This window comes from Pygocentrus nattereri, chromosome 4, assembly GCF_015220715.1.
Source record: "Pygocentrus nattereri isolate fPygNat1 chromosome 4, fPygNat1.pri, whole genome shotgun sequence".
NCBI lineage: Eukaryota > Metazoa > Chordata > Actinopteri > Characiformes > Serrasalmidae > Pygocentrus > Pygocentrus nattereri.
Window position 1 is genome coordinate 51,606,912 of NC_051214.1, and position 10,759 is coordinate 51,617,670.

The following is a 10,759-nucleotide window of genomic DNA, read 5'->3' on the forward strand; positions in this document are numbered from 1 at the left end:
GTTGCTGCAGGAGAGTTTGTTACATTCATTAAAGGTTCACTATGTACTGAAATTTGGAATTCTGTGAACATTTGAAACCGACTCATTTCCTTCAGTTATTATCGTGAGAATTTCTGTAATTAGCCTTCAGTTGGGTTCAGGACTAAACACAGATTCTCCAGCACAGATTCCTTTCAGTGCAGGACTAACGCTAAACCAGAATTCCAGCAGTTTCATGTATGACTCCGTGTGTGAGATGTAAACAGAGAGGTTCAGAGGGTTTGTTGTGAAATGGTTCAGATGTCTTTACAGTGGTGGTGATGGGAACCAGGCGTCGCCATGACTACAACACAGATATAGACACTTTATTTACCATCCAGAACCACCAGAGAACCTACACGAGTCTTCTGAGCTTATATGGAATGTTGATGATGGAAAACAGTGGAAAATCTGGAATAATGAGTTTTCTTTGGGGACTATTTTGCCGCACAGCGCCCTGCATGTCTCCCTCCACCATGAATGGAGCTGAAGTTCTCTAAACTCTCATAAAACAGCATCTCAGTCATCAGGCAGTGAATTCAGAACCAGTTCATGTAGGAACTTTCTGTGAGGAGCTTTTAGAGGGAGACGTCTGGTTCCTATCACCACCACTGTGAACAGTTCTGACTTGGTAGGTTTATCTAGAACGGAGCGTTTCACACCAAACCGCTCTGAATGACTCTGTTTACATATCTGAGTAAAAACCTAGATAAAACAGTGGACCTGTACTTTAATCTGCGTCAGAAACATTATTTTTTTTATTAGAACCATTTGTCTGTGTGTGTGTTTGCACACTGAAATTAGACCTCTGGATTTAACCCCTCCGTACAATGAAACACCCACATACATACACACTAGGGGGCAGTGAGCACACTTGCCCGGGGCGGTGGGCAGCCCTATCCACAGCGCCCGGGGAGCAATTGGGGGTTAGGTGTCTTGCTCAAGGACACCTCAGTCTTGGACTGTCAGCCAAGGGGATCGAACCGGAGGGCTGGTTCCCTGATCTCCAGTCCAAGACTGGCCCTAAACTCCCTTTAGCTTGAACTAAACTGACTTTTCTTCATTCTGTAAGTAATGCTGAGATAAACAGAGGCAGAACGGAGAAACTCAGAACCACCTTCAACTTCTGCAGCTTTACATTCACACAGTCTACCGCAGCGGGTCTGTTCGTCAGAATCTCAGCCAGAACCAACATCTGTCTGAGCTTCAGTCTGAACAGGGGCGCGTTAAAGAACACAGAACGTGCTGTCTTTATGTTTTAACAGTGATCATTAAGACTGTTCAGAATATCTGTGAGAACTCTGTACTTCGGCTTGGTGTGTGTCAGTCCGTAAAGACTTCCTCCCTCAAACTCAAGCGAAGCTGAATTTTAATTCCACCTTAAAAGCTGAAGCTGCTCCATTCCGCCGTCTGTGAGGCGGTACAGGACAACTGCTGCACCGTTTAAGGTGGAGCGGACATTCCGGCTCGAGCTTTAAACTCTGCGTGTAAGTGAAGCTGTAACTCACCACAGCGGCGGATCAAACACTCCGGACACTCGGCGCGCGGCTGATCATCCAACCGTGTTTCACAGAATCGCATTTAAAATCAGTTTCACTGAAACGGAATCAAACCGAACCCCGAACTCTTCCTCTCTCTCTCTCTCTCTCACACGCTCTTCCTCTCTCTCTCTCTCTCTCTCTCTCACACTCTTCCTCTCTGTCTCTCTCTCTCACACTCTTCCTCTCTCTCTCTCTCTCTCTCTCTCTCTCTCTCTCTCTCTCTCTCTCTCTCTCTCTCTCTCTCTCTCAACTCCGCTGCAGCGTTTTTCGAAAAATCGCTGCGCATGCGTTCTACAGCTGAAGGAAATGAAGGGGGCGGAGCGGCGACTCGGTTTATTTCAGTACCAGTACCGAATACCGAGACTGCTGTTCGGTACCGATACTTTTAAAAGTCTCCTCATGGATATAAACAGAATAAATATATAATTTCTACAAAGTGAGTAAGCATAAAGATGATAACAGATAAACGGCCCGTTTTAAATCGTTTAATAAATGATTTATTACATTGTCGCTGTCCAAACAACCAAGCGTCTCCAAAACGGCAACTTTACAGCAGAGAACACAAACATTCTCAGCTCTAAGTGTAAGTTACTGTAGAGAGTTCTTCATTTGTTTTGGAGCATTTCTATTGGTCCGTTCATCTTTATATTTCTAGGCAGTGTGAAAAGCAGCTGAGATGAGATGTAGACAAATAAAAATAAAACTTTAATTTAATATTGAGAAACTTGGGGATTTGTTTTGGATAGCAACAATATACTTACCTGTTTAGTCTGGAAGGTGTTTCAATCGTATTTATTTATTTATTTATTTATTTATTTATTTGTGATCTTTCATCATTGCAGGCTTACAAAAACATCACAATGAATAACAAACACTGAATTATTTTGCTGTTAGAGTAAAACATGGAAAGATATTCCATCTCAGTCCATAAACAGTCAACCCATTAATATAGTATAATACAAAAACATCTAAGATAAGTAAAAATGATTAACTCACCTTTTCTGCTTCCGTTCTCTTTCCAGAGTCTGAACATGATGAACTACAGATCAGAGCCAAAGCAGCCACATCTCCTTTATAAACAAAAAACCAGTTCCTTATCATAACACTGAACTTCTTATGACGGTAGACAGCAAACATCTCTCTGTGAACAGAAGACACCACGTGGTCCACCTGACCGTCATCCTGAATGGTGATCCTCACACCAGGTCAAGAGAAGCTTTGAATGCGTTACATGGAGAACCTCATAACTGACCACATTTCAGGATCTGCTGGAGAGAAGGAGGTTCTAAGAAGTCAATGTCCACGTCAGGCTCCCATCTTCTACACGTTTACAGTAACTCTAAACCAGTAAGGTTCCTTGAGGAGCTTTGCAGGTTAGAGCTTACTTTCATTCTTTCTGCATAAAGCTACAAATCCATGAGATCAGACCTGCTGTAAGATAACCAGCTTTAATTACATTTACATTTACGGCATTTAGCTGACGCTCTTATCCAGAGCGACTTACAATTTGATCATTTTTACACAAGTAGGCGAAGGTGGTGTTAGTAGTCTTGCCCAAGGACTCTTATTGGTATAGTGTAGGGTGTTTGCCCAGGTGGGGGATTGAACCCTGGTCTACAGCATAGAAGGCAGAGGTATTAACCACTACACTACACCAACTAATTAAAGTTCATGCTGATCCTAGAACCTTAGAAGGTGCAGATTATTTCTCCAGGCAAAAAAAAAAGTAAATTGTATCTGTAACAAAAACATTAAAACTGCCTCTGCTGGACTGCCTGACTGACACCCATAAACATTTACTGTTATTTATTTTATTATTGTTTTTAAAATGCTCTATTATAACTATTCATAGCTGTATATTACTACTGATAATAATAATAATAATAATAATAATAATAATAATAATAATAATAATCTTCTTCTTTCGGCTGCTCTCTTTAGGGGTCGCCACAGCAGATCATCTGCCTCCATCTTGCCCTATCCACTGCCTCCTCTACTTTCACACCAACCATCTCCATGTCCACCTTCACTACATCCATAAACCTTCTCTGAGGTCTACCTCTTCTCCTTCTACCCGGCAGCTCCATCTCCAACATTCTTTACCCAATATATCCACTATTCCTCCTCAACACATGTCCAAACCATCTCAACCTGGCCTCTCTGGCTTTATCTCCAAACTGCTCCACCTTCACCGTCCCTCTGATCTGCTCATTTCTAATCTTGTCCATCCTTGTCACTCCCAACGAAAATCTCAGCATCTTGATCTCCGCCACCTCCAGCTCAGCCTCCTGTCTTTTAGACAGAGCCACAGTCTCCAAACCAGACATCATAGCAGGACGCACTGCTGTCTTGTAGACCTTCCCTTTCACTCTTGCTGCTATCCTTCTGTCACACATCAGCCCTGACACCCGTCTCCACCCACTCCATCCTGCCTGCACCCTCTTCTTCAACTCTTTTCTACACTGTCCATTGCTCTGGATGGTTGACCCAAGATATTTGAAGTCATCCACCTTTACGACCTCTACTCCTTGCATCTCCACCTTTCCACCTGCCTCCCTCTTATTCACACACATGTATTCCGTCTTGTCTCTACTGACCTTCATTCCTCTCCTCTCCAGTGCAAACCTCCACCTCTCCAGATTCTCTTCCACCTGCTCTCTACTCTCACCACAGATTACAATGTCATCTGCAAACATCATGGTCCATGGAGCCTCCTGCCTGACCTCATCTGTCAACCCGTCCATCACCATTGCAAACAAGAAGGGGCTCAAAGCTGATCCCTGATGTAACCCTACCTCACCTGTCTTAGTATTTATTAATAATACACTGCTCAAAAAAATAAAGGGAACCCTTAAACAACTCAATATAACTCCAAGTAAATCAAACTTCTGTGAAATCAAACTGTCCACTTAGGAAGCAACACTGACAATCAATTTCACAGCTGTTGTGTAAATGGAACAGACAACAGGTGGAAATTATTGGCAATTAGCAAGACACACTCAATAAAGGAGTGGTTCTGCAGGTGGGACCACAGACCACTTCTCAGTACCTTTCTGCTTTCTGGCTGATGTTCTGGTCATTTTTGAATATTGGTGGTGCTTTCACACTCGTGGTAGCAGGAGACGGACTCTACAACCCACACAAGTGGCTCAGGTAGTGCAGCTCATCCAGGATGGCACATCAATGCGAGCTGTGGCAAGAAGGTTTGCTGTGTCTGTCAGCGTCGTGTCCAGAGGCTGGAGGTGCTACCAGGAGACAGTCCAGTACACCAGGAGACGTGGAAGAGGCCGTAGGAGGGCAACAACCCAGCAGCAGGACCGCTACCTCCGCCTTTGTGCAAGGAGGAACAGGAGGAGCACTGCCAGAGCCCTGCAGAATGACCTCCAGCAGGCCACAAATGTGCATGTGTCTGCACAAACGGTTAGAAACCGACTCCATGAGGATGGTATGAGGGCCCGACCTCCACAGATGGGGGTTGTGCTCACAGCCCAACACCGTGCAGGATGCTTGGCATTTGCCAGAGAACACCAGGATTGGCCAATTCGCCACTGGCGCCCTGTGATCTTCACAGATGAAAGCAGGTTCACACTGAGCACATGTGACAGACGTGACAGAGTCTGGAGACGCCGTTGAGAGCGATCTGCTGCCTGCAACATCCTTCAGCATGACCGGTTTGGCAGTGGTCAGTAATGGTGTGGGGTGGCATTTCTTTGGAGGGCCGCACAGCCCTCCGTGTGCTCGCCAGAGGTAGCCTGATGGCTACCTCTGCCATTAGGGACCGAGATGAGATCCTCAGACCACTTGTGAGATCATATGCTGGTGCGGTTGGCCCTGGGTTCCTCCTAATGCAGGACAATGCTAGACCTCATGTGGCTGGAGTGTGTCAGCAGTTCCTGCAAGATGAAGGCATTGAAGCTATGGACTGGCCCGCCCGTTCCCCAGACCTGAATCCGATTGAGTACATCTGGAACATCATGTCTCACTCCATCCACCAACGCCACGTTGCACCACAGACTGTCCAGGAGTTGGCGGATGCTTTAGTCCAGGTCTGGGAGGAGATCCCTCAGGAGACCATCCGCCACCTCATCAGGAGCTGCCTGTCGTGTGTTTTTCCACTTTAATTTTGTGTGTGACTCCAAATCCAGGCCTCCACTGGTTAATAAGTTTGATTTCCATTGATGATTTTTGTGATTTTGTTGTCAGCACATTCAACTTTGTACAGAACAAAGTATTCAATGAGAATATTTCATTCATTCAGATCTAGGATGTGTTATTTGAGTGTTCCCTTTATTTTTTTGAGCAGTGTATTAGTATTCTGAGTAGATGAATATTATAAATATATGAAAATTAAACCTTAGTGCAAATTAGTCCTGAAACTTCAAAGATAGAAGAAAGGTTCAGTTCTATGGTGCAATAACATCATTTTAAAATTTTGCATGCTCAGTTAAGCTTTTAGAAAACCTACCTTTCTTGAGACAGTCAATGTCTCAAGAAAGATCTGTGAGACAAGTTAATATTAAAAGCTGGTTAAAAGTCCAAAGGGCCTCTTAATCAGTTAGACTAAAAATGTGATTTCCTAATCACATTTACTGAATAAGATTAGCTTATGATCGTTTCACTGACTCTAACTCTGTTTGTTTTTGCAAATATTCACTCATTTTGAATTTGATGCCTGCAACACGTTCCAGAGAAGTTGGGACACGGGCAACAAAAGACTGGGAAAGTTGAGGAATGCTCAAAAAACACCTGTTTGGAACATTCCACAGGTGAACAGGTTAACTGGAAACAGGTGAGTGTTATGATTGGGTATAAAGGGAGCGTCCCTGAAAGGCTCAGTCGTTCACAAGCAAGGACGGGCGAGGTTCACCACTTAGTGAACAACTGCGTGAGCAAATAGTCCAACAGTTTAAGATCAACGTTTCTCAACGTGCAACTGCAGGAATTTAGGGATTTAATCATCTACAGCGAAGCCACATATCAACACCACCCAGAAGCGGCGCCGGCTTCTCTGGGCCGAGCTCATCTGAGATGGACTGACGCAGAGTGGAAAAGTGTCCTGTGGTCTGACGCGTCCACATTTCACACTGTTTCTGGAAATCATGGACGTCGAGTCCTACGGGCCAAAGAGGAAAAGGACTGTCCGGATTGTTTTCAGCACAAAGTTCAAAAGCCAGCATCTCTGATGGTGTGGGGGGTGTTAGTGCCCATGGCAGGGGTAACCTGATCATCTGTGAAGGCACCATTAATGCTGAAAGGTCCATACAGGTTTTGGAGCAACATCTGCTGCCATCCAAGCAGCGTCTTTTTCAGGGACGTCCTGCTTATTTCAGCAAGACGATGCCGAGCCACATTCTGCACGTGTTCCAACAGCGTGGCTTCATAGTAAAAGAGTGCGGGTACTAGACTGGCCTGCCTGCAGTCCAGACCGTCTCCCATTGAAAATGTGTGGCGCATTATGAAGCTCAAAATACGACAGCGGAGACCCCGGACTGCTGAGCAGCTGAAGCTGGACATCAAGCAGGAATGGGAAAGAATTCCACCTACAAAGCTTCAACAATCAGTGTCCTCAGTTCCCAAACGCTTACTGAGTGTTAAAGGAAAGGTGATGTAACACAGTGGGAAACACGCCCCTGTCCCAACTTCTCTGGAACCTGTTGCAGGCATCAAATTCAAAATGAGTGAATATTTGCAAAAAACAAAGTTTATCAGTTTGAACATTAAATATCTCGTCTTTGTAGTGGATTCAATTGAATATCGGTTGAAAAGGATTTGCAGATCATCGTATTCTGTTTTTATTTATGTTTTACACAACGTCCCAACTTCACTGGAATTGGGGTTGTACTTCCACTCAAACAGAGAGAGTATGCACGTGATTATGTGTGTTAGAACAGGCAAATCTTATTAGTACAGACGAGTTACAGCACATATCTGTCACTGCGCTGTTTACACATCACAATTTATTAAGACTGACAGCTGGGCTGCAACCTTAAACCATTAAAACTCACTCTGAGCTCTGCTGACTGTTGACTTTTGTGCTCCAGCCCAAACCTGTTTTGAACTGCAGTATGTGGGTTTTGCACTCTGCTAAAGAAACAGGAAAGTGGTTAAACTGATCTAACCCACTTAGATGAGATCAGTTTCTCACATCCTCATATTCAATAAGCTTTACTACCTGAACTACAAACAGCTTAAAATACTCTATACAGACAAAAGTATTTGGGCATCCCTACTAGTTATTGATTTCAAGTGTTTCAGCCACACCCATTGCTAACAGGTGGATAAATTTAAGCACATAGTGCAGTCGTGACGGACACTGGCAGTAGAATGGGTCGCACTGAAGAGCTGAGTAACTTTCAACATAGCACCGCATAGTCACCTCTGCCACAAGTCTGTGCGTGAAATATCTGTCCTGCTAAATTGTGACAAGTGATATTGTGAAATGGAAGCATCTAAGCAACAACAGCTCAGCCACAAAGCAGTAGACCATGCAAACCCAGAGTGAGGCTGCAGAGTGCTGAAGCACACAAGGTCTATCCTCAGTTGAATCACTCACTAAAGAGTTCCAAATTTCCTCTGGAAGCAACATCAACAAAAGAACTGGGCATTAGGAGCTTCATGAAATGGGCTTCAATGGCCGAACAGCTACACACAGGATCAAAACGCACAATTAGGAACCAGGATGGGATGGTGAGAGAAGTGTTCTGTGGAAGGACAAATCACACCTCTTTCTCTGGCAGTCTGATGGACAAGTCTGGGTGGAGGAGGGATAATTCTATGCAATGTTTTTTTCAGGGGTTGGCCTAGGCCCCTTAGTTCCTGTAAAGGGAAATCATAACAAGAGACAATTGTAAGCAACCAACTCTGTCGGTTTGGGGAAGGCCCTTTTCTGTTCCAGCATGACTGAACCCCAATGCACAAAGCAAGGTCCATAAAGGTATGGCTGGGTGAGTGTGGTGTAGAAGTCTTGACCTCAACCCCATCAAAGAATTTAGAATGGGTTTCACAAAAGCTCCTGTAGGTGTAACGTGCAGGTGTCCCAATACTTTTGCCCATGTAGTGTACAAGATTTGTAGATGCTGAAGTGTGGTTAGACGTGTCCAGAGGTCTAAATTCATACTCATTGTTACTTCAGTGATATGAAAAAAATGAGGTGAAGAAAAAAAAAAAAAAAAATCAAAGAACCAAATTTTATTTCGAATCAGAAGTGCAACAATGGTGACCCTCGTCTACAGTTACAAATTTAAAACAAACCAAGAGTTACATGACTAAATGAACAAACAAGACAATTTATAAAAAAAAAACGGTAAAAGCTCATAAAAGGTCAAACAGCGCTAACATAATGTGGTGCTGCCACTGAGCTTAAGGTTTGGGCCAAAATGGAGAGTGGAGAGGACTATGTAGAGGACTCCCAGAATGCCATGCACCTCTCCACAGCTTGTATTAAGTTGAGTTTAATGTGTTAAATGTTGCTTGTTAAGTTGAGAAATGTGAATGTGTTGGTTGTGTTTACTGAGAGGAGCGCATGAGTTCTAGCTTGTGCCTGTTAAGCTTGGGAACGGGACAAATGATGCTGCTTGTGGTAGCTGGCAGTGAACTTTTCAGCTTAGTTAGAGTGTCTGAAGCGTTCACCCTCTTTGTGGTAGTGTTTATCGGAAGGGTGTGATCAGTTCCCCTCTCGCCTGTATCAATAAAGAGTATTTTCCTGAAGAGAAAATTGATAGGCGCTCCGAACCAGTGCTTGAGAAGCTGTGCAGTGAGAGTTGGTGCAGGAATACTTCCCGAACACATCGTCACTGGAGGAGCTGGGATGGCACCTCACTGTGCCAGGCAGCCTTCAAGAAGCTTAAGGGGAGATGGTGGAGTGACAGTGGAGGAAGATGGGACACTGCATCAGGCAAGGCTGTGAACCAAAGCAGACGGAGAGAATGACCCTCTGTGTCGATGTCACAGCCTGCTCACTGTCCTCACTGACACCGATTATTGCTATTACTGCTACACCCAGGTGCGCTCCCACATCCCCAAGAGTGACAACTTGGAAGCAACAGCCATCCAATTTAGGTCTGTCACTGCCAGACAAATCAGAATGAGAGGGAGCAGCTAAGACAAGGGGACAAGATATAGCGCATGCCTACAGGATGCATGCATGCTCAGGTTGGAGCATGCAGCCTGTATTTAATTCAGTTTAATATGTTTGTCGTTGCTGCTCATAAAGAAGAGGGAACATGTTGGTTGTGTTTAATCATGTACTTTTCAGATTAATTAACGTTTTTGGAAGTGTTGACCCTTCTGTGATTTTAGGTTGGTGACTTTCCCTCATTCCCAGAGTGTGTATAGATCCTCTGCTCTACTCTCTACTCTGCTGCTTAAATAAAGAACATTTTCCTAAAGAGAAAATGGCAGACTTGCTACAAGATGTGAGGGAAACAAATAAAAAGTAAATAAAAAAGCCAAATAAAATCAAAGAATCAGAAAAACGAAACCAATGAAAGCCAACCTAAGAATTGAATAACTGACAGAACTGCAGCAGAATATCCTTTACATTCAGGGGTTTTTACACTAGGGGTCATTAGGGGTTTTTCTTCTTTTTGGACCCTTTTGGTCTAAAATATATATCCTTAAGCTCCAAAGAGACAGAATCAGGCAGGAACAGCTGCTCAACCAACAACAAAACCTCACAAAAAGGAATTAGCAACTAAATAAGAATGATTAAAATGTAACTGAGTAAAAAAGCAGATACATTTTAAAATGAAAAATGAAAAGAACAACAAATCCATTACAATAATACATGATTACAACATTAAACAACTATTCATATAATTAGGGTGGCACAGTGGGTAGCGCTGTAGCTGCCTCACAGCAAGAAGGGCCTGGGTTCGATTCCTGGCCAAGCAGCCAGGGTGCTTTTTGTGCAGAGTTTGCATGTTCACACCATGTCTGTGTCTCCTGATTCCGGTTTCCTCCTACAGTCTAGAGGCTTCATGAGTCAGGCCAATTGGATATGCTAAATCGCCCCTAGGTGTGAATGTGTGTGAATGTATAGGTCTGTTTATCTGCCCTATGGTAGACTGGTGACCTGTCCAGTGTGTATGCCTTCTGCACAATGACTGCTGGGATAGGCTCAAGCCTATTCAAACTTTCTGTTCCAAATTAAATGGCGCAGAAGTTACAGTGTGGCACCTCAGGCATGAGAACGTAACAGC

The 10,759-nt window shown here is 44.0% G+C and overlaps 1 protein-coding gene across 1 annotated transcript in view; it reads right to left on the reverse strand.

The window, feature by feature from the left end:
* LOC108411504 (pleckstrin homology domain-containing family G member 3) overlaps positions 1-1,683 on the reverse strand; it is a 48,600-nt gene extending 46,917 nt beyond the window's left edge. The window contains exon 1 of the mRNA XM_037537921.1: positions 1,527-1,683. The gene's annotated coding sequence lies outside the window, so the exon portion shown is untranslated. The remainder of the gene's footprint in view (positions 1-1,526) is intronic.
* Positions 1,684-10,759: the final 9,076 nt, after the last annotated feature.